This window comes from Ambystoma mexicanum, chromosome 13 (assembly GCF_040938575.1).
Source record: "Ambystoma mexicanum isolate Mex_15411 chromosome 13, UKY_AmexF1_1, whole genome shotgun sequence".
Taxonomy (NCBI): Eukaryota; Metazoa; Chordata; class Amphibia; order Caudata; family Ambystomatidae; genus Ambystoma; species Ambystoma mexicanum.
This window is the reverse complement of record NC_090938.1, coordinates 833643986-833660173: the sequence shown is the minus strand read 5'-3', so window position 1 is coordinate 833660173 and position 16188 is coordinate 833643986. Positions and strand designations below refer to the sequence as shown.

The 16188-nt window shown below is 49.5% G+C and overlaps 1 protein-coding gene across 1 annotated transcript in view; it reads left to right on the top strand.

The window, feature by feature from the left end:
- The window catches only part of LOC138522087 (major histocompatibility complex class I-related gene protein-like), a 301035-nt gene that overhangs the window by 10036 nt on the left and 274811 nt on the right, over positions 1–16188 (top strand). The gene's annotated exons all lie outside the window — the stretch shown is intronic.

Sequence of the window (16188 nt, the reverse complement as noted above, 5' to 3'; positions counted from 1 at the left end):
GATCTTCCTCCTCTTCTTCTTCACCCCGTATTTCAACCTCCGCCCGTGCCCCCTCGCTGGCATTGTCTTGGAACATTAAGGGCGAGCCCCCTCCCTGGCTGGGCCCAGGTGTGTCCCGTCCCAATTGAACCACCATTGTGCTCATCCAATCAGGCCCATGAGTTGCTGCAGCCAGTCTTGCCATCTCCAGGAAGGCCTCCAGTTCCATCCCTCTGTACGCTGAGTAACCGTTCCCTGTTACTCTGTTGTTGATCCTCTCTTTATGAGCCACAAAAACCCAGCTCTTGTTGCTGCTGGTTCCTCACTGCTGCCTGGTTCCTTAATTAAGTGTGTAAAGCTGCTCGCCACTTCCTGCAGCACGGAGGGATTCCACCCTAAATGTGTCTCTTCCCAACTCCTCAGCCCCTTTTAGGCAGCCCGAACACTTGTAAAACCCCTTGAACTCGGGTTTACACTCCACAAAGTTTCAATGCTTTCAGCCCTGGGCAGCCCGGGTTAAATTGCCACGATTTTTAACAGTATAACACCCATTTTTTAGCGGACGGGTTCACAAAGTTTCAACCGCGAATTTCAAAGTATTTCACCCCTATCGGCGGGCCGGGTTTGCTTAGGGTAGGTGCTGCGTGACCCTGTGCCCCTCGCTGCTCCTTACCCGTAGGCCGCACCTTCTTCCGCTTTGTCGTTCGGCATTGCTTCTCTCCCTCGGCGTCCGTCTGTCCGTCTGCGACGCCTCTCCTGATCTCACCGCCCTCGCTGCTCTCGCGCTCTGCTTCTGGGGTGCTGGCTTCGGCCGCCGCTTCCGGGTTCTGGCGCCTCTCGCTCTTCCTGGCAGCCCAGCTGACGCTGTTGCTGGGCGTTCCTTCCTGCTCCCCGCTGCACTGCCCACTCCTCGGATACTGCAGGTAGCTCGGCTCCGACGCCTCTCCTCACGATCCAGGACCCGTGGCACAAGTATACCACATGTATCGATCCGGCTCCTGCGCTTCCTTACCTCCTGGGCTGCATTCACTCCTGGGCAGCACTTCGCGATGAACTCGTGAACAAAACGAAAATCTTCTCCTCTCCGGCGGGGCGGGCGTCTGATTGCAGCGGCTGGAAGCTGCCTGTCGTAGGAAGCACGCTCATTATAAAGGGGTTACCACGCCCCTTTGCATTGTTCGCCCATCGAAGGCTTTTGTGATTTTGGCGCTGTTTTTTGGGCCGGAGCCCTCCCCCTTACCCAGGGGGGAGGGGTGGCAGAGGAGAACCCTGCACGGGTTAACGGGCCGCCTCCTCCATTTTGCATTTATATTCCGTCGTCAGCTTCATTTTAATGTCAGGCAAGCTGACAGAAGTACCAGCCAGGCACAGCGTTGCTATGACTGGCTGGCACTTCTGCCAGTCACTGTAAATTCCTCTGGTGACCCCTCGCACGAGGGGTCACCAGAGGAAGTTACAGTCCCTTTGTTTCCCCAGGTGTTTCTGTATTTATAAAAGATGGGTTGAAAAGTAAACAATTCAATCCATCTTTTATAAAGCTTTGCCAACGGACAATGACGCCCCAGGCTTTGTCTGTCGACAAAGCTTTATAAAAGATGGCTTGAATTGAATACTTTTTAAGCCATCTTTTATAAACGGAGAAATATTTTAAAAAAGATGGTTTGAAAAGTACGCAAACCATAAAATATACACACAAATATATAAATGACACCATATTTACTCAGTGGAAGGCAAACTGCGAAAACCTGCTCCGACAACTCGAAACAAATGCCGATACACTTCTACAAAATCCTAATAAAGTAAAAAAGAAACTATGGGAACTAGATTGGTGCGATACTGCTGACCAGAGAGTAAACTACAGGCGGATGAAAAATGCTCCACCGAAAGCAAGGGCGCTTAACATGCTCCCGAAATATCTAGAGAGATTTCCCTGCTCCATAAGAAGAAGCTTCATTATGTTCTGCACCAAAGAAGTCCAGAATCTCTGGAAGAAGGATGGCAGCGATATGTTGTGCCGCCTTTGTTCAAACAAAGATGAAACCTTAAAACATCTGGTCCTGGTTTGCACACATTTACAGCAACTACAAACAATTCATCTAGGAAGAGTGAACATTATAAAGTCATGCCGAAACACAAAGGACGTGTGGAGTTTGATGTACGAAGGGTCTAACAGACAGTTGCTATTTGCCCTAACTGCATACTTGAGGGACCTGGTGAAAAAACTAGAGGAAAACGAGATGCGCGTCTAATGGCAGGCTCTCTTTTTGTTTTTTCTCCTCTCAATGGACTTCGGATTCCATTTTTTCTTTTTTTTCCTTTCTTTTTAAAAGTTTGTAATGAACTAAATAAAAAGTTTAGAAAATAAAAAATAAACGGAAAAATATTTTAAAAAAGATGGCTTGCATACTACACAAACCATAGTAAGGTACGCATACAAATATATGAATGCTTACATGCATTTATATATTTATTTACGTGTCTTACTATGGTTTGTGTACTTTTTTAGGCGACGCCCATCCCACAAGCCACGACCCAAAACAAGGGCCCCTCCTCGAGTACTTACCCCACTTAAAGTCCTGGACAAGACTCTAGTACAACTTGAATGTTACATGCAATTAACTCTCCCCTTGTCTGAAGCACACACTATATACCAGGATTATGCCCGTTTGGCGTCACGGCAATGTAAGCCCAGCTGCTGATCGTCAGCACCCGCTATGCCACCTTTTCAGGGTGCACCATATTGCGCACATCTAGGACAACATCGCCCTTTCGGCGCGGCAGCCGACTCGGCGCCGGCCATTTGGCTCAAGGGGCATTGAGCGGCGCATGCAGCGGCCGGTGAGAGACACCAGAAACAACCAGACACGAATATTCTTTGCAAGGCAAAACGGCCGCGTTTACTACATAATCAAGACATACATGAATGACATCACCAAACATTGTTACGTCATAGTTATTTCTACAATTCTGTCATGTACGTACTAGTGTGGTGAGTGGCATTACCCATCCTCCCCCACGCTCCAGCGTGGGCTGCAGGGAAATGTGACCCCCTAAACTGACCACACCTGCTTCCTCCCCCCAACCCAGTAATGACCGCTCTAAGCCCCTACCATGACACCTCACCATTCTATGTCAAACCTAGGACCATAACCTAAATCAGCAACACACCTCCCTGTCAGTGACCCAAATGCTTGAGCCTCTAGCTCACTTCGATGCAATGTGCCCCACCCTACTGCCGTAGGGCCACTGGCCTACTGGCTAGGCGCACTCTCCCCCCCCTGTTCCTAAAACAATACTTATGCTTGGTTCTCGAGACCGACTACGGCCGGACTCCATGACCTTCTTCCCACTGCATCCCTGAAAAAAAGCACCACCCGACCTGCATCCTCTCTCCGACATTAATCAGCACTTCAATTGCACCTACATATACAAAAACACCTTGCAGCACTTTTTAGCAGCCCGTGGTGGAAGCCACCTGGGAATTCCTGTTTCTTCCTCCGAATTGGGTCGACCACTATGTACTTCTTCACCTCTGTGTGGCCCGCAGACGTCAGTTACCATCACCCGAAGCAGTACCCTTGCTGTATTGATGGCCGGTCACTGGCCATGATGCCCGGGGTCACCCCCCCCTGTCATTGGGTGCCACCTAGAAATGTAAAAAAAAACGATTTAACAAATCACATGCTTGACCCGCAAACACAATAACCAGACAGCCACGAACCGTCACGTAGCACTACCCAGACCCTCTTGCACTGCCCAGTGGCTCCCTCGCCAACCCCACACCTGCTACTAATGTGCCAGACAACACCCTGTGTGCTCCCTCGCCGTCTGAGGTCAACCAGTGGGCAGTTCTAGCCCAACCTGTTGAGCTGGATGTAATCCAAGCAGCCCTTTAAGATGAGTAGCATTACCCTTGAGATGGATGGGGATGCAGATTAATACTCGTGCATCATTAATTAAGACGACTCAATAGTTTCGCAAAGTGGGCCCAAGTTTATAAAACGGGAAGCACAACGAACATCAAGAATTCTTATAATGAATGTGTCATCACTGTCGTATGACCTGCGCATGCATTAACGTCATCCTACGTGGCAAACTGAAAAACCTAACAGGAGGTGGGATTGGTTCTAGGAAGGTAACTTAACATAGGGACTATATCTGTATAGAGTAACGGGGAGAGGGGATTGGACAATTAACATCAGGTGGGGCAACTACGCCCTCCCTTCAAAATGGCCACTATGAAAGTCACTGAAAGTACAACATCCCATTGCCTCTACACACTATAGGACCCTTAATTATGCGGTCCTCTATAATTGGTTTGGCTTCAACCCCATTCATACTTTTCCACCTACGTCTAGCAGCTCGCAGAAAGAACAGCCAGGTGCAGATGAGCTCGTCTCTACACCAGCTTCCCATCAATTTTATCTCAATGAATCATCACCTCAATGGTCTTGTGTCAAATAGTGCTTTGAAGATTGGCCTTGAATTTGTACTGTGCTCTGAGAATTTTTAGGGAGTCTGGGTACAGCTGGCCTTCCATGCGTGGGTGTGACCATCTCACCCTTCCAACCTGCTCCATCACGTGACTGGACACCACAAAATCAAGCCTTTTCGTGTATTAGATTTTAATTCTACCAGTCCTCTGACGTCTGTTGTTTATCTTCACCTTTCTGAACAGGATCCTCTGTTCCTTTCTCCTTAATTGTATCCAATGTCAGTCCATTCCAGCTTGTTAAGACCTTGGCTTTCCTGGCACGGCCAACCTTAGCTGAGCTTCATTCTGTTTCATTCAATTGCTTTTCTTGCTGCGCCACTCTTGAACATTGAGGCCTCTGACTTTGTTCAATACTGCTAATAATGCGTAGTGGAACCATTCATTCGTATACGTGTCTTTGAGGTGTATATATATATGTATGTATATATTGGCGTTTGCCGCACTATATCTTTTTAAAGCATGTAGCTAGCTTCATAAATGCTTTGCCGCTTGCGGTTACTTGCTGCATCTGTACACGTTTACAATAACTAAGTATCTTCATCCTGTCTGTGGCATAAGCTTCTTCACCTTGATCCCAAGATGTCACTTATCCTTGGTACCTTCTTAGTGTTTCCTCACTTATTGCATTCTCTGGTCACTATATCTCTTATATGGACGTCAGTTCGATTCTTCATGACGTCACCATTCATCTTCCTTTATCTTCTTTGCTTCTTCAGGTATTTTATTCAAATGGCCATCATATTGTCTCGAATATAGGTATGGTTTCCTTAATGGATATCTTGCTTCCCAGATTCTCTTAGGTATTGGTATTCTTTTTTTTTTTTTTTTTTTTAATTTCTTTATTGGTTTTACAACATAAAAAATCCATAATTAGACAATGCAATATGTATAAACCTGAGCAACATGTCATAACTATCCCAACCGTCCCATCCCTCCCCCCTCCCACCGAGACCCCGTTAGAGTTCTCAAAATGTCTTAGGCGCGTGTCTCGTCAGGACCACTCGGGCTGTTCGGGGTGCCATCCAGTGACACTGGGTGGAGTAGTGGCGTCGTTAGTGCCACCCATCGGATCAAGTCTGCGCTAGAGTCTAGTCTCTGTGTTTGGATTGCCGTTTCCCAAGCCGCCGTCTCAGCAGCTATCCATCTTTTGAGGTCGTTCCACCAGAGGGCCTCGCTCGGTCTCCTTGCGCTCTTCCAACTCATGGCAATGCGTCTTTTCGCTGTTATATACGCCAAGTCCTTGAGTTTATTTAAAGGCTTATTCCTGCTGTTTCGTTTGTAGCATCCCAATATGCAGGCTGCCGGCTCATTGACCATCAGTTCGATTTCAGCAGCCACCATTTTTTCCCTCACACGGCTCCAGAACTGCTGGACTATCGGGCAGCTCCAAAACATGTGGGTCATTCCCGCCCTAGGCTCGTGGCATTTGGGGCATGTCTGAATTGTGGCTCCCTTGAAGTTTGATATAGCTTCGGGCGTGAGGTAGGCTCTGTTGGTGACATACAGTTGTATAAGTTGGAGGCGGGCATTTCTAGAAATTTTCTTATGATAGTGGGTTATTTTCCCCCATGATTTGTCCTCAAATTCGAGCCCCATTTCGCTCTCCCATCTGCTCTTGCATTTCAGCGCATCGTTCGTCGTGCTCTGTAGGAGGGTTTCGTATATTCTGGAGGTTTCGTGGCCTCCTTCGGCAGTGTTTAGTAACAGTTCGATGGCTTCGTTTTCCTGAAACCGGTTGGCGGCCTCTGGCCATCTCTGCTTCAGAGCTGTCGTTACTGCTCGATATAGCAAGAACTGGCCCGATGGCAGGCCAGTAGACTCGCAGAGGTCGCTGAAAGACACGAGTTCTTGCTCTTGGATGAGGTCCCCGAGTACTGCTACTCCATATGGTTCCCACAGAGTGCGCGTGTCCGTATATCCCCATGAGGATTTCGCCATAACAGCTGCAATGGGGATCTGTGGGGAATACGGGTCCGCTACCTCCATTGCCTTGCAGGCTCTTCTCCAAAGCTCAGTCCCGAGTTTGATCAGGTAAGGGAGACGTTGCAGGGTCCCCCTCTCGACCCAGAGTAGGTCCCTGAGTAGCAGTCGCGGCAGGGCCGGCTGGAGGAGTCGAGTGTCAGTGGTGGCTTCATCTGCCATCCAGTGCATTACGTGCCTTAGTTGGCTAGCCAAGTAGTACAGCTCAAAGTTGGGGATTTTTAGTCCTCCCTTCTCGTAAGGCCTCTGGAGAATGTCTAGCGCCACCCTATGCCTGCTACCCTGCCACAGGAATCCCCTACAGAGCTTGGACAGGTCCTTGAAGAAAGCGGAGGGGATGTTAAAGGGTACATTAGTAAAGCAATGCAGTAGGCGTGGGAGTGCTACCATTTTGAGGAGTCCCGCTCGCCCAGCCATTGAAAGAGGGAGCTTCCTCCAGAACCCCATGGATTTCTCAAGCGCGTCCTTCGCTCTGACCGTGTTAAGGATGTGTTCAGTGTTTGGGCGGCGATGAATGGTAATCCCCAGGTACCTAAAGGACGTAGCTTGCCACTGGAGGTCTAGCGGGGGCAGGGAGCCATACTCCTCACTGTGCAGGGCAGCGAGGGGGTAGAGACAGGACTTATCCCTATTTATCTGTATGCCTGTGAGTGCGTGGAAGCAGTCTAATGTCTCTAGGATGTAGGGCAGGCGGAGTTCAGGATCATGCAGGTAGAGCAACATGTCGTCTGCGTACATAGAGATTAGGTGTGACACCCCGTCTAGCTCAATGCCTCCGTCCCCGTACTCCTGGCGGAGGTATGCGGCCACCGGTTCTGCGGCTATGATATAGAGCATGGGGGACAAGGGGCATCCCTGCCGTGTGCCTCTGTGGAGGGGCCATTTATCAGAGTAGGTCCTGTTGGTACGGACCCTGGCGGTGGGGTGAGTGTAGATCAATTGGGTGCATTTAAGGAAGGCGGGTCCAACCCCCATCTTGACCATGGTGGCGTATAACCATTCCCATCTGATCGAATCAAACGCCTTAGTGGCGTCGAGGGACGCCACAGCGTATTTCTGGGGTTTCCCTTCGGTGCTATGTATGATGTGGTGTAATCTACGTAGATTTTCGGTGATTGAGCGTCCGGGCACGTATCCCGTTTGATCTTGGTGGATCAGAAGGGGGACTAATCTGCGCAGTCTGCTGGCTAGCAGTGCCGCAAGTATTTTGCTGTCGACATTTAGCATAGAGAGCGGTCTATATGCTCCGCACTCCATCCCATCTTTGCCAGGCTTTAGTACAGGAATTATTATTGCCTCACTCATGGAATTCGGGAGGGAGCCCCGCTCGAAAGCCTCGTTGTATACCTGTGCAAGCAGAGGGGCAAGGGTCTCCTCGTATGTCTTATAGAATTCCCCGGGGAGGCCGTCCATACCCGGCGTTTTACCTGAGGGTAGTGTTCTAATTATTACCTTCACCTCATCTGGGGTAATAGGGTCATCTAGGGTTTCCGCCAATTGTGGATCTAGTCTGGGTAACTCTATGCAATCTAGGGCATCTTCAATCCCGGTGGCAGACGAAAGGGGGGTCTGGGAGTAAAGGTCGCGGTAGAACTCGGAAAAGACCTCGTTAATCTCTGCCTGTGTGTGCGCGGTGCTGCCGTCAGGTTTACGCACGTGACAAATAGGGGTGCTGTGGGTCTCCCTTTTATATAGCCAGGCTAGGAGTTTGCCGGGTTTGTCTCCTAGGGCGTGTGACCTTTCTAAGTGCTTAGTATAATTCAGTTTCCCGAGTGTCTCCCAATGGGACAGGCAAGCTTGTCGCAGTTGAATTATTTCCTGTAGGCACTCGGGGGTTACGTCTACTTTGCTTTCTAGTTCGCCCAGTTTCCTTTCTGCGTCTGCCAGGGAGTTCGCGATGGTTCTCTGGGCCCCTCCCACCGTCATCAGCATGTCCCCTCTCATGACCACCTTATATGCCTCCCATGCGGTGCCAATGCTGTCTACGCTGCCTAGGTTGACCTGCCAGTATTCATCTGTGCTGTCTTGTATATGGTCTCGGAAGGCTGCATCTAGCAGAGCCTCAGCTCGTAGTCTCCACGTGGGAACCGGGGGTCTGGGCGGGTACACCTCCCAAGTGACCATTAAGGGGGAGTGGTCCGACAGTACCCTAGGCAGGTACTGTGCGTCGCTGAAAGTGGCCTGCTGCTCACAACTGACTAGCATGTAGTCTAGCCTAGTGTAGATTTTGTGTGGTGGGGAGTAGAAGGAGTACTCACGCCGCTCCGGGCCCAGCTCCCTCCACAAGTCGCAAAGCGAGAGTTGGGTCATTAGTTTAAGCAATACTTTGGCTGGGGGGGACGGGCGGGAGTGTTTGGCATCAGATCTGTCCTTGAGTGGTTCAAGGGTGCAATTGTGGTCCCCACCCCAGATCACTGTGGAATTTGCATATGGGCCTAGTCTGGTGTGTAGGGAGTGGAAGAAGGGGGTGGCGTCATGGTTTGGGGCATAGGTGCTAATCAGGCACAAATCTCTCCCCTCAACTGTACCCTGCACCAGCACCATCCTACCTTCATCATCCGTCTTGGTGTCCGTTACCCTGAAGGGGACAGTCGGGTCGATCCATATCAGGACCCCCCTTGCGTACGAGGAGTAGGAGGATCCGATCAGGGTCCCCCGCCATGTCTTGGCTAGGGCTTTCAGTTTCTCCTCCGTTAGGTGTGTTTCCTGGATCATGGCAATCCTGACCCTACAGCGTCGTAGATATGTGTGTATCCTGCATTGTTTCACGTAACTGTTCATGCCTCTGACGTTCCACGTCATTATTTTAATCGTTTCAGCCATGAGCGTGGTTGAGTCCAATGTTCCCCCGCTGCCTCGGGCAGGGTTTTAGTTGGCAATGTACCTGTAGCAAGTTGTCCTGGGGTCTCGGTGTTTCCCTTTCGAAAGTCCCAACATGGGTGCAACTCCCCTGTGATTCCCTCCCCCCTAATAAACTTCCCCAACATAGAACTGGTCTAACGGGGGGGACCCCGTCATGACTGTCCCGTTTCCGCTCCTTAGGACCAAACATGGCCGTCGGGTGCCCTACGGGCGGGTAAACGTACCCTGAAAAGAGAAAGAATAAGACTCCGGGGGGTTGAGGGAGCTGTTGCTTCGGTGTTCCGCGTGGTGTGATCTATTCAGTTGCTTGTAGGGTTCGATTCAGTATTGCTGTGCATCTGGGGTAAGAACCCTTTTCGTTACAGTTACGGTGGATGATTCAATTCGGCTTACGTCTCTTATCTTCAATGTCTGGCAGTTGTTGCTCATCCATCCAGTCACGAGCCAGTGCCGGGGTGTCGAACAGGAGGGCTCTGTTTTTATGTATCACCTTCAGCCTGGAGGGGTACAGGAGCATGTATTTCACACCGGCCGCTTTCAGTCTAGTCTTAGTGTATATGAACTGGGCTCTGTTCATCTGTACTTGGAACGTATAATCGGGGTAGATCGCGATCTTGGCCGAGTTCCTCTGGATCTGTCCTCCTGAGCGCGAGAAGGCCAGGATGATCTCGCGGTCTCTGTAATTTAGTACTTTCGCTATCATGGGCCTGGGTGGGCCGCCTGGCGGTGGTTTCCTAGCAAGTGACCTGTGGGCCCTTTCTATGGAGAAACCCTGTGATAGTTTCTCCGCTCCGATCTCTTGTAGCAGGAGGTTTTCTATGTAGTTGGTGGGGTCTGAGCCCTCTATGCCCTCGGGCAGGCCAAGCAGCCGGATGTTGTTTCGGCGGGCCCTCCCTTCGGCCTCCTCCGCCCTGTCCTCCAGATTCTTAACCCTCTGCCTTAGGCCATCTACATCGTGCAGGAGTTGAGCCTTTGCTTCGGTGTTTTCTCGTACTTGGGTCTCCAATGCCTCGGTTCTGCCCGCTAGCGCGCGGACGTCTTGGCGTAGGAGTCCTAGGTCGATGGCCACTGCGTCTATCTTGTTCACCATCGTTGCTTGGAATAAAGTGATGGCCTCCATAAGTTGGGTGTTGCTGGGTTCAGTCAGCGCCGCGGCGGGGTCTGGCTCCTTGCTAACCGTTGCCACTTCGGGGCATCCGGGGGCAGGGTGTTCGTTGGCCGCATACGCATCTAGGGTGGTCTGTCGCTGCTTGGACTTGGCCCCCCTGCCCGTTGATCTATCCAGGCCAGCCATTCTTGTAGTTCCTTGGCGGGAGGGCCGTGCCGGCCAGGCGGGGCAGGCGGACACCTCGGCGGGGCGAGCCCCTCGCTTGCGCTCTTCTCTCACCTCAGCAGGTGGGCCCGGTTCGATCCCCAGTCTCCGCCGGACTCCGTCGCGGGGCCGACCGGCGTCTCCAGTCGCTTTGGTCACTGGCGCGCACCAGTGACCCGGGCGGTGCCGCCGCTATGTCTTCCTCGCAGGATCAGTCTCTCGATCGCCCTCCGATGCCTCTTCTCCCCGACGTGCGATGGGGGTCCGCCCCTACCGCGGATCGCTGGGCCAGCGCGAGGCTCCTCGGACTTAGCAGGAGGCGGCCGCCATCTTGGCCCCAAATTACGCAGTTTTCCACGAGCCGCGTTTAGGTCTTTTAGGGCTGCAATTTTCGTGTGTGGGAAGTCCAGGGGCCTCTCGCAGGCTTCTGCGGCTCTTTCGATGTTTCTGCGGGCTCAAGTGAGGCTTTAGTGTCCCGTAGAGCAGCTTATCGATACCCTTCGAGCGGAGCTCACCGGAGACGCGTCCACTCTACATGGCGGTTAGCCACGCCCCCGGTATTGGTATTCTTATGGGTACTGCACAGAGCCCATGCTCTGCCCTCTGGTGGATCAACTGTTCAGAATATGACACATACTTAGGCACAAAATCAGTAGATACTACAAGAGGGGTAACAGGAGTGAGGGTACTTGGCTCCTCCTCTACACTCTCCCCTCTGGGCGATTCATCGACCACTCTCACATCATCCTTTGTATCCAAACATCCTGGTCTGAAAAAATGCTTCTTAGGGATCCATATCTTTGACTCCCTTCAGGCATCCCGCTGATTTTACATGTTCATCTTTATTCCATGTCATAGGCATGCATTGTCCACTTGGACTGCAATAGATCCATCTCCCACGTACTTTCTATGGCCCTTTGGATACAGGAACTTCATTCCCTCAGGTGCATGAATGCTGGTCTTCATAAAGTCCCTGATTTCTTCATCAGTCAGATCTTTGGGCTTCCATCCCTGTTCAACATCGATCATAATCTTCATCCCTATGGCTTTCTTTGCTGTCTTCTTGTATTGTGAGATTATTATCTTGATCACACAGAATCCAAGCAATATCATCACTAACAGGACTCCAAGAAACTTGAAAGCGCCTGCCATCCATTGTGGAACCCATGAGAACAGTGCTCCGAACCAGCTGTCATTAGCAATGTCTTCCACTTCATCTATCATCTGGCCCTGAAGCTTCGTCAGCATGTCTATGGCCTCCGTCAAAGTTCCATTCTCGTCATCATGAGAAGGTATGAACGTGCAACATGATTCTCTGATTTTTGCACACACACCTCCATCCATAGCGGTGATCATGTCTAGGACATATCTGTTCTGGAGAGTCATCAGTCTTACAGCTCTCAATTCTTCTCTGATTGCATTGAATCCCTTTATGGTTGTGTTAATGGTCTGCAGCAACTCCCATCTTGTTATCTGCAACCTTTTAGTATTTGCTCCAACCTGTACTACGGGTAAAAAGATCAATGTGAATACTGAAGCGGTCTGATTGAACAGTCTGTGTTCATACGCAATGGCATCAAAAGCTTCTATTGATTTTGCAGAAAAGTAATTCTCCCTTTTCTTCCTTTTCACAATCTCCAAAAATCTCTTCTTCCTCAGGTGAGCATCTGCTTTCAGGAAATTGTCAATATTTAGATCACTTTTCGGAATCACCAACGCTGGAACATGAACATTCGCCAGTGTGCATATTCCTCCCCAATCTTTCGGTTGTGAAAGTGAGCGTCCCCTAAAAAGGCATTTAAAACTCTACAATGGGAGTAAATAATGGACACACCCCAGCAGGGAATGAGACCAAGACAAAGTGCGGGTGAAGTATAAAACGTTTTATCTAAATCAATATAGGGCATGCAGAGGACTCTGCAAACTCCAAGAGTGCTCTGCCAGATAATAGAAAGACATTCATATTTATTACAAAAACACGTCATCGGTGAGGTGAGCTATAGGGGGCACAGAGTCGTGGGGATTGGGTGGTGAAGACTTGCTACTATGGATGGTGTAGGGGCGATGCTCCATGATTGGCAGAGATCCACGGGGTGCTTGGGTCAGCTGGGCTCCTCAGGGTGGAGTATCAGGTCAGGAGCTGTTTGAGTTGATACATCACATCTGCACTAACATGTTGCCCTTGTGGCCACACAGACACATTCATTACTAACTCCTGCTTCAATCTATCATATACATCCTACAAGTGGTTAATCTAACATCACAAAGGAAATAGCATATAACCCTGGGTCTTCTCAATACATCATCATAAGAATCATCGTTAGCAGAAGGTGCAGTATCATGAGTCCAGGTGTCTTATCAGGGGGCATTGGGTGGGGCACCTTTATCATTCTGCCTTGTTAGATGTAGTAAGCGATGTTTTTATAGTATGTTAGTACAAGAGTGAATAACTGCCACCATGACCAGTCGAGGTTGGGGTGAACTGGAATACCAATAGGTCAGGGGGGGCACATCAAAAGGTGGCGGCATGTGGGGTCTTGCTGCTCATAATTCTTCTAGCCAGAACGTGGAGGTACACAGTGATTTTATGGCGGCATCGGGTGTCAGGGGGCATGTGGGGAAGGCAAATACCTTGTGCGGGTTCAGCAGGAAGGCAAGGAGGTTTATCTGTGTTATTCTAACATCAATAAACTAAGGACCTTCAACCACCAGCCGGGCCTTAGAGGGAGAATGGTGGGGGCCGAGTATGTGGCTCTCCAGGAGAAGGGGGAGATGGCCCTGTACCTTCACGCGCTTCTACGTTACAGGGTTGCATGCACATCATTATAAATGAAAAACGGAGTTATAGCAGTACAATTGCATGGATGCTGTATTTACAGAATCAACAGAGGTTTCATTAACATCACATCATTCGCTGGGCTATAGTTTTGTATCGGGGTGCGGGGACACATGGGAAAAGCTAGCATAAAAACGCGAGGTAGAACCAGGTTGGCGTATACATCAGCATCAGGGACAGTCTGTAACATTCTGCTTATAATCAGACTTGTGTACATGCTAAAAGGTTAAACAATTACTACAAATGACATTCCGTTAATAAAGGCGATGCTCATTACTTCAAAAAGACTTGTGCGTATTGCAACACCTATTTGTCCACTTGCAAACTTGTGTATTCATGGGAAATCATATTGTGCATAAGGATCTTACACATTGCTTTCAAAATATTGTGCAGCAACCCTAACCTTTGATTAGTGATGGCAAGTTCGGAATTACATTTGTTTGATAACTTTACATGCGGGTGCTCTGGGATGGGCAGAGGTTGTACCATTTTAATATGAGCCAGCAGCCTTATGGACTTGAGGCTATTTCATACAAATGTCTTAGCAGCACAGATAAAGCTGGGTGGCACACGGGCTTAACATTCATGGTCGACACTTCAAACGGGGATCAGGGTTGGGGGTTATTCACAACATATATTATAGATGCAGGGGTCTGCGAGGAGACAGGACGTGTTTCATAGAGGCAGCTTTGGTTTTCTCAGACCCCAGCTTAAGGTCTGGTCAGGCAGGGGCGTTGCTAGGGGGGGGCTAAGGGGGCTATAGCCCCTGATCTTTTGGTTGTAGCCCCGGATAGAATCTCAGGAGCTACAGCCAAAAGACTAGCTAGCCCCCAGTCCCAACAGTTCCGACATCAGCTTAGCCCCGGGTCTTTTCCAGACCTAGCAACTCCCCTGTCGTCAGGTCAATGATGTACTGCGGAAGGTGAAAGATACAGTATTTATACTGTTGCTTGTTCGTGCCTAGTCTCTCGTGAGAACAGGCCTCTAGCTGAACCGCCATGGGGCGGAGGATGAGGGGAGTGCTGGCTCGCTGTGCGTGGTCGGGTGGGGAAGAGCTGCAGCCCTGCAGGCGGCTTGTGCCACTGAGGCGCAGATTGTTATGTTCAAAATGGAATCTAGGTGCATTACAAAATGGAGTCTGTATCATGCTGCAGGATGAGTCGTGCAGTCTCATGCGTCAGCCCGCAGCCATCCCACAGCCCGGACCCAGGTGCATAGATGGCTGCCGGCGAGTCATAAGCGCCACGTGGGGGAAAAATGTGGGGGAGGGTGTTCCTGGAGACCCTTCCTCCCATACAGTAGTCTCATGTATGCCTTGGATCGGCAAGCTCAATAGTGGTCCATGATCACTGCAGTACCGTGTACCATTCCTGGAGCATCAAAGATTCGGCCACGGTTTTGGTTCTCTCCCAGTTTTCTTGTGCTAGTAATTCTGAAGCAAAACTTAGAAGTTTCCTGTGGAATTATCTGCAAGGGTCCCCCTCTGTGTTCGACCCATGTCAGTAATTAAGCAAGTCTTGGCCATAATGGTTTATATCCATTTTGTACTATGTCAATTACAGGTTCATAGCACCCGAGGATTACGCATGCTCTGCAGATCACCACTCCTTCTTCCCATCCTTTTGGAGTAAGCACTGATCCCCAGATCTGCATCTGTCCTCTGTTCTTCCATCTTCGAATTTAATCTGCAGATTTCCCTATGACATTGAGTTTCTTGTTCACTTCTCTTCTAATTTCTGCTCCTTTCATTCCAGGCTTCTCGTATCTGATCACATGATTCTTTGTTTGTTCTCTGTCTCTTGTCTTTGTATCTTGCACATAATTGTCTTCCTCTGAATCTGTCTTCAGTTGCCCACTTGAGCTAGGCATCACGACCCATGAACTGACCTCTGGTCTTGCACATTGCCACATGCGACAGACAGTGTGCTGTCTGGACATCTATTTCAATAGCTATGCAGATTTTTGACTTTCCCATGCTGTATGGCAGAAGTGCACATACAAAGCATCCCTCATCTGAAGTTTGTCTCCCAACTTCTTTCATAGGTTGGTATCATGTTATTTCCCAAATGTGCGGTGCTGTCCAGGTAATCATTTAGTTCATAGTTGTCTTCTTGTGTACTTCTTCTGGATCTTATTCTTTTAACGTGAGCTTCCAAAATCATATCACGAAGTACATCTGTATAGCTTCTTCTGTCTGGAGGAATCATAAGCACATCCATCAGTGGGCGGGATGCGCTTGCAGGTACCTCTTGTGTATGCGAAAGGTCAGCTTTTCTCATTTGCCTAGCAGCTCCTTCAGGCATAAAACCTCTCATCAGTATTTGTTCGAATAACCCTCTTCTTCTAGAAGTTAGTTCTTGGTTCATTGACACTAGACCAGGTGTGTTAGTACTCATTATTTGTCTAGGTACAACCTTTATCAACCCCTTACCATGTCTGTATTGCCGACCCTGTCTCCAGTGTTTAAACACATTTGCTAAGACAAGGGTGTGTGTATCATTACTCACACCATCCATTTCAAGCTCAGACAATCCAACCTCCTTTTATGGAACTGGGATGACTATATAGGGTCTAGGTTGTTTTGTAGCTACCACACGTACACTCTCCTTACTGTCAGGTGAGTGCATAGGAGTCTGGGTTCCATTTGCTCCGAAGTAGAAAGCAGTTCTAACAGTGAGTGAAAGCAACACGATTATGAATATAATACTTGTATAGATAATACAG